Here is a 12,686-nt window from a genome sequence, read left to right as displayed (position 1 = left end):
TTCCCGAATATCCCCTGGCTTTCTCAGCTCTGTATCTTTACTCCAATTGGCCGTCCATTTAAATGTTCACCTGCCCAAGTAACTAGGTTTGTTAGGGAAACTCGGTTTTGTTAGGGAAAATTTTTGAATGAAAAAATATAAGTCAATGGGTCTATAACTCATTATCACCTTCTGGAGGTAAATTCAGCAATAAGAATAAAAAGTCTTTAAAATATTATAGCCATTGAGCCAGTGATGCTAATTTTAGGAACATTTAGCATGCAAAATGAGCACTATATATATGTATGTATATATAAATAAATATATATATATATATAAATTTATCCATAAGGATATTCTCCAAGTAATAAACCCAACCTAAAAAATTTTTTAATCATTTATGTTTATATTAACAGATAACAATGAAAAATATGAAGCATTAATTCATATTCTCAAATAGAACAAAATAGATTTGTTATAAAAATAATAAAGAAATTCAACACAGAATACGTATATTAGCCTAATGTTGTTTAAAGGAAAAAAACAACAAAACAAAAATCAAATGCTATAGAACAAACAGGTAACAGAAGTTGTTTTTAGAAAACAGACTCATTCACGATTTCAATTTTATTTTGCTTTTATGTATTGTACCATTTCATATAATAAAACTATCTTTTTAAATAATCAGTACAAAGTAAAAACTTTTTTATAGCTTCAAATCTTTTTTCCAAATGGTATTAAGTATATAAACAAGCAATCACTTATTCTTACCTGGGTAGGTATGTTCAAATATAGTTGAAGGAATATGCAGACACTTGACTTTCAATCATACAGTTCCCATCTGAACTTGCCTTCAATTACTTTCTCTCTTGTGTATATCAGATGAAATTACACATAACTAAAAATAAAATTAAAATTGGACTCAGTAGAATTAATCAATAATTATATTTATGTGTATTTTAATTTAGATATTACAATGCATATTCTAAAATTCCAATTACGTTTCTTGTGAAAGTTCAAGAAAGTTACCCAGTAACAGGAAAACAATGGTAAAGCATGTCATTTTTTTGAAAAGGTAGAGTAACAGATTGTTAGATAAGGGCAAATAGTAGGATTGCTAGATAATGAGTTAAATGTTTTAACTCATGGATATGTTACTATTAAAGAACAGTGATAGCTGGTTGACCATATACCCCCTTTCTCCCTCAGGCTGTACGACAACTAGGCCCACCTGTCTCCTTCACTTATTAGCTAATTAGACTAACCAAGAGCATACTCTGTCCCGGATTAAGAAGGTGAAACAATTTTAGAAAGCACTGATCTATGTTAACTTTCATTCCACTTCACCTGCTACGGAGAAACATTTAGGTAGCTCACCCTTCTATTTATTCTCATGCTGTTAACTAGAACAGACACAGCGGCTAGTTAAGATTCTTACATTTTTATTCCAACACACAAAAGGAAAAAGTCCTTCCAGATGCAACAGCACAAATTATGCCTTCCCTTAATTCCATCATTTCAAATGGACCTCTGACATAAATTCAACAGCAGCAAAAAAAATTCATAGTATTTCTTCTTGCCAAAACAGCAAAAATATGCTTTTTTTTTTTGAGGGGGAGGAGGAACACAAGTACAAAAACATATCTAACTCTTTTGTCGTGTCTCCCTCCATAACTCTGATACAGACCATTGGTAAAGCCAGACCTGTATTCTTGACTTTCTCAAATTATAGACTAAAGATGGATCTCAAATACTTTATTTCTGACTCTTTGTTTGTATCTGAGCCATCTGAATATTCTGAAACTATCTGTTTCTAACTTAGCCACAATTTTCTTTAGAAGCCTGTTTATCTATTTGTTCACCATATTCTTTTTCATTTTCTATCATAACTTTAGAGATAAAGAAAGAAGGGATCTTAGTTTAGGAGGCCCCAGAGGCACATAATTCAAGTAAAAAAAGCTTATTTGGGAGATGCCAAGGGAGTGGGATTATAGGCAGATCATCAATAGCATCTAACAGAGAAAGCAACGATTGTAAAATCTGAATTAAAATATGAGCAGGGAATATTTTAAGGCCATTTATAGATACTTTATAATGTTAGTGAAAAAAATGTTTATCTACCCAATGATGCTGTTATTTATTAAATCATATGCATGGTATTCTCTTAGCATTGATTCCTAGGGTATATATAAATGATACAATTCATCTTATCTTTCCTCAAAATGTAAAGGCTGCATTATCACCTACTTCCAGCTTTAGAAATAGATCTGTTCATCCTGGACAGGAAATTTCAAACATGGCACAGCTAAAAGGTAGCCATGAAACTGTGCCATGATTTCCAAAGTGATTAACCAGATCATTTTTTCTCTTTTGTCTGCTTGGGGAAGGGGGAGAAAAAAGGAGACAAAATTAGTTCTTTTTTAGCGTAATGGTTATTTCCTTATTTATTTTGTGCAAATGTTGGTCTAATGGAATGAAATAAGAAAGAAATCACCCAAGATAACATAAGTAACTTTGTTTAAAAAGAAACTGCTAAAAAAAAATCCCATTCCAAACAGTATAGCAAAGTAAATATTTTCCTTAAAATGGTTAACTCAACTTATACCCACAGCTTTTATTTCTATCTCAGATTGACTGAAATCCATTCTTACTGTGGAAAATGCTTTTCAACCTAGAATATTTTATGCAATGTGACAGCATAAAGAAGAGCACAAAAATACCCACATCAAAAAACAAGAATGAACTTGTGCCTACTTCAATCTTTCTTCTTGCAGGAAAGTGACATATACTGTGAAGTGGATGTATTATTCCACTGTCTGATATGATTAGATTTGTTCATTTAAAGAGCACTTTAAATATTCTTGCAAAAAATTAGATATGCTTATGAGCTGCTCTTTTGAACATATTTTTATTTTAAAATATAAAATCTTGATTTCCAATGTGAATGATTCTTAAAATTTTAGTATGAACATAACACACTCAATTTTATACTGTTTTGCCACCATTTATTACATATTATGAAATTTGAAGAGGTACATGAAATTAAATGAAGCCAACCGTTTCTTTACCAAAACCTTCATTTTTTTCCAACAGTATTAGTTTAAGAAAACCATTATGAACATTGCAATATGACTAGATGCCTCTATCGGTTAATGCAACACTTGTATCTTTAAATATTCCACACACAACAAAACCAACCTAAACAAACAAGCCAGGTTTAAAGGTATTTTTACTTGTCTTCTTCCTTAAGAAGATGGAACCTGTGAACCACCAGTTTAGAAGTTGTCCAATGAAGAAATTGGTTGGCAGAGGGAATATCATAAGCAAAGGTACAGTAATAAGAAAGAACATGCCACCTTTAAGGACAGGCCAGTGGTCAGGTATATATGATTTGAAAATAGAATGCTTACGAAACTATTTTATAAGAAACTTTTGCAGTAAGGTAAGGCCATATCAAGAAGCCTCCTGAATGCCATGCTAAAATTTGGATTTTATCCTAAAGGTGACGTGAGTATGATAAAACAGGGAAGTGGTGCAAGAAAATGTATTTTAGGTCGACCATGTGGTAAATGTGGCTCTGAAGAGACCGTGAAAGGGAGAAGGTGAGACAAGTAAAGTGTTCCTTAGAAATTTGTGTATATTTGTTAAATGGCAATGCAAAATAGAAATAGACTCAAGGCATTCATATTTGTAAGATGTAAAAGGGGAATGGTGCTTGGGATTTAATTTAGGTAAGAAGAGAGCAAGACCAAGACAACCCTGACCCAGGCCTTTCCTATTCTCAGAGATGTCAGTCTGAACCAAGAATTGACATCATTCCTTTTTGTTCCATGTGCATTTTAAGTTCTCCACTCTCAAAATGGTAAAGAGAAAAGTGACACAGGCTGAGACATGACAAACTATTTCAGAATTAATATCAATTTTAAATTCACCAATTTGAAAACAAATTAAATCTAGTTCATTCCTCTACATTTGACATGAAACTTTTAGCAGTGCTTTGAAGCTGTCACCAGCAGGAAATTTTCCTAATTAGAAGAAGTAGGAGAATAATTATCAAGTCATTCACTCTTTCTGCCTGCAATCAGTGGAAAACCCAAGCAACTTTCTGTGAAACTTTTGGCTATTATATTTTTTAGTATAAATAGGTTAAGGTAAAGTCTTTGTTCTTTTTAACATTAACTCTTCACAAACTCTGACCTCTCAAATATTTAAAGCCTTTTATGTAAAACACAGCATAGGCACTAAGATGAATTCGAAGTAGTGACAACTGGCCACAGACTAAAAATTTACTTGAGTTAATGAATGATGTATGGCAGAGTGAAATTCATACCAGGGTACAGTAACTTTTTAATGCAATGGGAATTTGAAGAGGAAAATACATCTGACTAGGGAAAAGAATGGAAATCTCAGCAATGTTTGGAGGAAAGAGGGGGGAAAAAGAAAAAGAAAGAGCAAGAAAGCCAGAGCAAAACCAAGAGTGAGAGCTAAAGGAGGAAGCATTTCTCCTTCAATCAGTAATCAAAAGTTCTGGGATTTACTCTTATTGAGTCAATAAGGTCACACACACACACACACACATACACATCCCTAATCAATCACTGGGGGTATAGAATCACTGATGGGCTTAGGCCATTCGAGATACCAATAAGGTCAGTTCTCCTTAGCCACATGGCTACTACACATGATGAAAGATGAGTTCCACCAAGGCAAAGCTGGTCTATTATAAACACAGGGGTAGGGAAATTAACAAATAAACACTTAACTATATATTACATAAATGTAGAAAGAAATAAATGAGATAATCCACAGACAGTGCCCAGCACATTAAAAAAAAAGGACCTAGTAATTCAAGACAATTACTTTTACTTATGATGAATTGTTCAAAAGTTCCACACTTTCATACTATAAATAGAACTGCAATACATATCTTCATACATAAATATTTGTGCTCATCTCAAGTTATTCCTTTATTATGGCTTCCTAGAAGTTAAATTATTAGGTGAAAAAGTATTTGATCTTTGAAGTACTTTCTTACATACCACCAAGACGCTTTCTAGAAAGATATACCAAAATAGACTTCCCACCAATGGCAGATGATAATGTTAATTTCAAATCACCCTTTCCAGCAATGACTTTTTTTCTCATCTTTTGACAATTTGATTGTCAAAAAATTGTCTCTTTTTCTGAAATGTGTACTTCTTTAACTGCAAGTGAAGTACAACTTTTATGTGTTTAATTTATTAAATAATTAATTTATAATTTTTATTTTCCTTTTGGTGTACTTTTTATTTTTATGTTTTAATGAGGTTTTTTGAGACTTTGATTCAAACATTAAGTCTCAGGATCTTTGAACTTTTTATTCCTTCTGCCTGCCTTCATTGCTCTTCTCTCAGATAACTATATTCATTTCCTCAACTCCTCCACTGAATTAGGAAAGACTGGTTTTTATTTTAGAGTTTCCCTTAATGTCAGTTACATATTTTAAACACAAAATCATGTAAGTCGCTAATCCTTAAATTAAGACCTTAGCTATGAATTGACACAAAGGTTTTAAAGCAACTAAGTCATTATCAAAAGTGTCAAAAATTTTATTTAGTTAATTGTTAAAATTTTATTTGTCTAATATATTTTAGATTTAATTAGGTTTAATTTTTTGAATTAGTCATCATATTTAGTTTATCTCCTAACACTAAGACTACTTCTAAAACACTGCAAATACAAATTTCAGCACCAAGTTATTTAGGAACAGAATTTTTCCCAAGTATTCCCCAGTTTTTTTCCCTCCTCCTTCCTGCCTTTTTTCTTTCCACTCTTCTTTCCTTCCTTCCTTCACCTCAGAAGATGAAAATTATGAATCACTATTCTTTAGTATAGTATACAGTTTCATGGCTACCTTTTAGCTGTGCCATTAACACATTAAAAACATATTCAGGGGACTTCCCTGGTGGCGCAGTGCTTAAGAATCCGCCTGCCAATGCAGGGCACATGGGTTCGATCCCTGGTCCGGGAAGATCCCACATGCCACGGAGCAACTAAGCCTGTGCGCCACAACTACGGGGCCTGCGCTCTAGCGCCCACGGGCCACAGCTACTGAGCCTGTGCGCCTACAGCCTGTGCTCTGCAACGAAGAGTAGCCCCTGCTCGCTGCAACTAGACAAAGACCGTTAGCAGAAACGAAGACCCAAGGCAGCCAAAAATAAATCAATTAATTAATTAGATAAATTTGAAAAAAAACATATTCAGGTAATTAAAGAAAAATTTATAAAACACCTACCCTAAAAGCCACACTTAATTTTTAAAAGACCTTATATTGCTACAAAAAACTGTAAAAATGTGTAAATATATTTCAGTGTGTATGGAAACAGAGCACCTATTCAATACAGGCTCTTATTAAGCATTTTTGTAAATAGTCCCATAATGAAGGGAATCAAGAAACTGTGGTTGATTCCTCAATGAAAAATTAGACCAGAAAGCACTCATTAACTTGGATTACATAAAAAGTCATTAGTTTAATTTTTCCAGTCCTGTGGAGTTTAATTTTATTCATGTTAATATCCATGAAATGAGTAATGTATTTAAAGGCAAATTTCAGCGAGCCGTAATACAGTGTTCCAATTTCCCACAGTTAAGGAAAGGTGGGGAGAAGAGTTTTACTAATCCTTGTCTCTATTCTAAATTGAGTGCAATATCATCCATAATTGGATATAATTAACTTAAATTATACAAACACTATTTGATAAAATCTGCAATACCTCCTATAGCAATATAATTCAGCACAAAAAAGGTGTATAAAAGTATCTACTGTTGACCAAATAATTATTATTTTACAGATGAGAAAGTCTCAGACATGCTATGATCACAAGTATTTTGTACGATTGGTTATGTTCCAAGGCCTTTCTTCAGCAATCAAACATTTTCAGTATCGAGGTTTTGCAATCATTCTTTATGTTGCTCTATCACAAAGTATTAGTATACCAATTTAAACTGCTGCTCTTTTGCTCAATGGGACTTATATAATGGTGCACATTTCACTCTTCATTTAATTTAATATATACATACATTGTGCTTTGCTGTCACCACCACCTCTCACCAAAACAAAAACAACGACAAAACAAAATACATTCTCATGATAGCACCCTGGGTTTCCCTTGCAGACCTGCACTTCTGTCCTCCTTCCTGGTAGTTATGTTTGCCTGAGGGTGATTCTAGGTCCAGGACTGGCCAGTAAATGCACCATAACCCTAGTCATAATTATTCATTGCAGGAATGGAAAGTTGGACTAAGTTAAAACAAAGAAAATCAAATCAACCCTTTTCTAAAACTATTTAGAAAGAAACAATCCCTAGTCACTTGAGTTGACTAACTGGGGGATTGAAAGTCTAGTGGCTATTTTGTCTTCAGGATTCCTGCCCAAAAAGGAATCCAACTCACTGGAAAACAAAGCTATGAGAGTGAGTGCCTGGATCCAGCCATGTCTGAAGCATCACTACAGAACTTTCAATTATGATAACCAATACATGTTTTGTTTTGCTTAACTGAGTTTTAATTGGTTTTCTGTCAAGTACAACCAAATAATCACTCTCAAATATGTTATTTACTAATGTGTAATACACATTTTGGTGAAATTTGTACGTGATTTTGCTAAATTGAGCTCACAGTATAAAATAATAATGGGCCAAAATGATTGATATATTAAAAACAATAAAAATGTTCTACAAAATTGTCATTCAGCAACTCTTTTTGGTGTTTTGAAGGTATGTGTTGTTGTTGGAAGCTGAAAAGGGACATAATGTGCCTGCAGTAGATTTTTCAGGATTAGGAGGGCAAAACATACACTTTAAAACGTTTGTGTTTTCTTAGGAAATCATACAGTATACCCTTTCATTAAATTTAGGTTGGAGTATGACATTAATCCCATCTTCACTTCTGCTGAAGACAGTATAAATGTGATTGGTTTAAACAATTATAAATAAACAGATTCAGGATAGATGTGAACAACTTAATAAATCTGACATGCAATAAGAAATGTGGAGCTTTACTAATTAAAAAATTATACAAGATGAATAATATCTCTTCCTTCCTGCTGAATTAATATTATGGTTTATGTGAAAGAAAATAAAAAGCTGATTGGCAGCTGAAGAGAATTATTCCAACTTGATTATACTCTAATAAGGTACTTTCTTATTTCTTTGAAGCTTTTCAGAAAGACACTAGGTAAGTACATCTTTTGTGCCTTACTAACTGGTCTAGAAGTTCCTAAAGCAACTATCTGCTTTGACACCTGGACCTTTTATAGACTTTCACTGTCTGATAAGGATTTGATATCAACTATGTGGTATCTGAATGACCTATATAAAAAAAAAAAAAAAAGACTTGAACTATCAGTGTTTATAGAACTGGAAAAATAAACTTTATTTTATAAAAGACCTTAGGATATATAAGATACCTGGGTCTACAATTTCACAATTTCATTTTTAAGACTGGGTGTGCAAGATATCATAAGGCACCAAAAAGTTCTCCCCAAATATTAGCTATAAAGAAATAAAAGTTTCACTTACTGAAGTTCATTTTTCTTCATTGTTCCTTTGTTAAGAAAAAAAAAATTATGGTCACTTTCCTTTTTTCTTAAATAGGTTTAAATATACTATCTAAATATGCATTGCTCCCCAAAGGCACCTGATTCTCTTCTAGAATCTTCTCTCCATTTTACCCCCTCTTTTTACACCTAAGCCCCATCTCAAACAGAATTCAACAAACTATAATCACCAAAGAAAGAAGTCATAGATTATAAATATATATTTGAATCATTCTTTCCCCTGACCTCTCAGGATAGAGACTGTGCTATAAAATAAATATATAAAACACTTACAATAAACAAGCATTATATTTACCCAAGCTATAAACATCTTTCTCTTCAGCCTTCTCTGTTACACATTTTCCTCACCAGAAGAGAGACATTTCTATCTTGACTTGACAAAAGACAAAAAATATCTCAAACTCTTTCAGTTATTCTTCAGTTACTCTGTGATAAATGAAGATAGCTTCCTATCTGTGAGCAAAGAAGATTGCAATCATCTCATCTGAGCCTAATCTCCTGAGACACAAGGTCTCAAAACCCAATGATATAATTTAGCATAGATACAGCAAGCGTTTTCTTGGTTCACAGATTTATGGGAATAGTAAGAGGTGTGGAAATGTCAACATAATTAGGTCAAGTCTAATTTTATTTGACATTAAATATTTTATAGGTAAGTTAGGTCAAAGTAACCTACAGAGCAGTTGTAACAAGATACCTATAACACTTATCCTCCCTCTCTACTGGGGTATTTGTAAAGGAGTTATGTATGAAAGCACTTTCAAAACTGTAAAGGACTATACAAAGAGCAGATCATATTACTAAGCCAAAAAAGATGCATTCCAAACCTAAGTGTCCATAGACAGATGAATGGATAAAGAAGATGTGGCACATATATACAATGGAATATTACTCAGCCATAAAAAGAAACAAAATTGAGTTATTTGTAGTGAGGTGGATGGACCTAGAAACTGTCATACAGAGTGAAGTAAGTCAGAAAGAGGAAAACAAATACCGTATGCTAACACATATATATGGGATCTAAAAACAAAAACGGTTCTGAAGAACCTAGGGGCAGGACAGGGATAAAGACGCAGATGTAGAGGATGGACTTGAGGACACAGGGAAGGAGAAGGGTAAGCTGGGACGAAGTGAGAGAGTGACATGGACATATATACACTACCAAATGTAAAACCGATATCTAGTGGGAAGCAGCTGCATAGCACAGGGAGATCAGCTTGGTGCTTTGTGTCCACCTAGAGGGGTGGAATAGGGAGGGTGGGAGGGAGACGCAAGAAGGAGGGGATATGGGACATATGTATACGTATAGCTGATTTACTTTGTTATACAGCAGAAACTAACACACCATTGTAAAGCAATTATACTCCAATAAAGATGTTAAAAAAAAAAAAAAGATGTATTCCAGGAGCATTTACGACTTGTGCTTAAAAGGTAAAATTTACAGCCAAATTTCCCTTTTCTAACAAGTGATATCAGAGTCCACACATGCATGTAAACTTTTGCAAAGACATGTCATCAGAATTCAACACTGAGCCACAGAAAACAGAAAAACATGTAATACCAACTATGCCTAATTTCCAAACTGTGAGTAGTTAAAAGAAGTAGGGCTTCCCTGGTGGTGCAGTGGTTAAGAATCTGCCTGCCTATGCATGGGACACGGGTTCGAGCCCTGGTCCAGGAAAATCCCACATGCTGCAGAGCAACTAAGCCCGTGCGCCACAACTACTGAGCCTGCACTCTAGAGCCCATGAGCCACAACTACTGAGTCCACATGCCACAACTACTGAAGCCCGCGTGCCTAGAGCCTGTGCTCCACAACAAGCGAAGCCACCTCAATGAGAAGCTCACGCCCCACAACGAAGGGTAGCCCCCGCTCACAGCAACCAGGGAAAAGCCCGCACGCAGCAACGAAGACCCAACGCAGCCAAAATTAATTAATTAATTAGTTGATTAATTAATTATTTAATTTAATAAAACAACCCACTTTATTAAAAAATAAGTAAATGATTAAAGAGCAGTCTTTTAATGTTCTGAATCTATTATTACGAGGAAAGTAATAGTATTTCAGCCATAGCAGGTCACTCCTCTGGAGCACTCATGACTGGATAAAACTGGGCAAACCAGTCTTCATCTCTTTGCTACGCATGAAAGCATTTAAAATCAAATCAGTACAGTACATTCTTTTAGGCAATGAAGACCTCATTTAATATTGACAAAGATATTACCAAGAGCACATCCTCTTAATGTTTTACTGTAACGACTCAACAGCAAAAGACGTGAAATTACAGAAACAAAAAACTTCCAATTTCATACATTGAGGCAAAGAGGAAACAATGAGCAAGGTACCTGTTTAAAAGATTTACCTGTCTCCAAAACAGGACTGAAAGCTAGTTCTCTAATTTGTAATAATCAGACTATGATGTTATAAGGATGTTCTTTCCTCATATCCTCCCCAGTTTTATTCATCCAATGAACATTTATTAAATACCTGCTCAGTGCTCTACCCTCAGGATACAGATGAAGAAATGGAGCTTCGAATCTAGTAGAGGAATCAGACACATAAGCATATGATAACTTGTTATTATAAAAGCAAAAATAGATGCCATCTTATTAGGAGCTTGCATCTAACTTAATTCTTAATTTCTAAATAGTAATCTATTTAAACTAGGTGAGCCCCTGATGATGATTAATCTTTTAGGTTCTTCTAACTTTCCAAAATGTTTTCACTGGTATAGCAACATTTTATTTTCAAAATAACCCTGCCCATATGTAGGGCTGTGTTTCCTTATTTTTCCAAAAAGAAAATCAATACAGTCAATATTGAGAGATGAATTACAAGCATCAGAACCAAGACACCACAACTCAGTAATTCTACTTTCTATTCACGACTAGAGGGTAACACATCTAGTTTGCAAGCTAAAATCCTGTGTACTGTCTTTTTATTTCACACATTTTTGGTGAACTTTAAATTGTTATTGATAATACTGGAAAAGAAAATCCCTCACCCATTGTAGCTAAAGCATGCTTTTGTGAGAAAATTATTCTAAGCTATGAATTGCTTATTATCAATGAAATAATGATGAAATTTATTTTTTGTCTATTAGAACCTGACAAGAAGAGCTTTTACAGAAGAAAACAAGACACAGTGTGAAGTCTGAAAGAATATACCAGGTGCTTGTACACAATGAAAATTGCTGCCTAATCAAGGAAACCATACTTTTCAACCTATTTACATCTTGCCAGCTGAATTATAAGTACAGCAATCACAGGCTTACTGTCTATCTGAATTAGATAAAAACTGCATCACTTTCTTTGTGCTTGGTACATAGTACATGCTCAGTAGATACACGGGAAAGATTTGGGGGAGAAACAGCCAAAAGACTGCTAGAAGAGAGAAAAGTCTTATGAATAGGTTATCAAGTTCCACCTTGCCAAAAATCAAACAAATAAAAAAACTAACAACAATAATAAAACCACACACATACACACACACACACACACACACACACACACACACACACAAACGGAAGCAACACATACATTTAAAAGCATATACATTTAAAGACAACCTCCTCTCACATTTTAAAAATTCTAACTCTGCTTTTCTTCTTTTTTTATTTTAACATCTTTATTGGAGTATAATTGCTTTACAATGGTGTGTTAGTTTCTGCTTTATAACAAAGTGAATCAGCTATACTTATACGTATATCCCCATATCTCTTCCCTCTTGCGTCTCCCTCCCTCCCACCCTCCCTATCCCACCCCTCTAGGTGGTCACAAAGCACCGAGCTGATCTCCCTGTGCTATGCGGCTGCTTCCCACTAGCTATCGGTTTTACATTTGGTAGTTTATATATGTACATGCCACTCAATGGAATATTACTCAGCCATAAAAAGAAATGAACTTGAGTTATCTGTAGTGACTCTGCTTTTTGCCAGTGTTACCTGTGTACTATTTGAGTATCTGCTCAGGGACTTTGCAGATAAGTAATTTATCCAAGAGAGAGACAACACTCTGAGATGCAATCTTTATCACTTTTTAAAACTGAAAGAGCCTTACCTACTTACAGATGTCTCCATTATCAAATAAGTTTAACTCCCTTTAGAAGCTG

At 34.2% G+C, this 12,686-nt stretch overlaps 1 protein-coding gene across 10 annotated transcripts in view; it reads right to left on the bottom strand.

The window, feature by feature from the left end:
- The window catches only part of GULP1 (GULP PTB domain containing engulfment adaptor 1), a 265,561-nt gene that overhangs the window by 179,343 nt on the left and 73,532 nt on the right, over positions 1 to 12,686 (bottom strand). For 7 of the 10 annotated variants that reach the window (XM_082466767.1, XM_082466768.1, XM_082466764.1 and 4 more), the window contains exon 2: positions 751 to 877. The exons of 2 other annotated variants lie outside the window; for them this stretch is intronic. The gene's annotated coding sequence lies outside the window, so the exon portion shown is untranslated. Of the gene's footprint in view, positions 1 to 750; positions 878 to 2,226; positions 2,354 to 12,686 lie in introns of all 10 variants that reach the window. One more of the 10 variants, XM_082466766.1, reaches the window with a different exon arrangement.

The sequence above is a fragment of the Balaenoptera physalus genome, assembly GCF_965194825.1.
Source record: "Balaenoptera physalus genome assembly, chromosome: 6".
In the NCBI taxonomy this organism is placed as follows: domain Eukaryota; kingdom Metazoa; phylum Chordata; class Mammalia; order Artiodactyla; family Balaenopteridae; genus Balaenoptera; species Balaenoptera physalus.
Note: the sequence above shows the minus strand (reverse complement) of the source record. Positions and strands in the feature narration are given on the sequence as shown.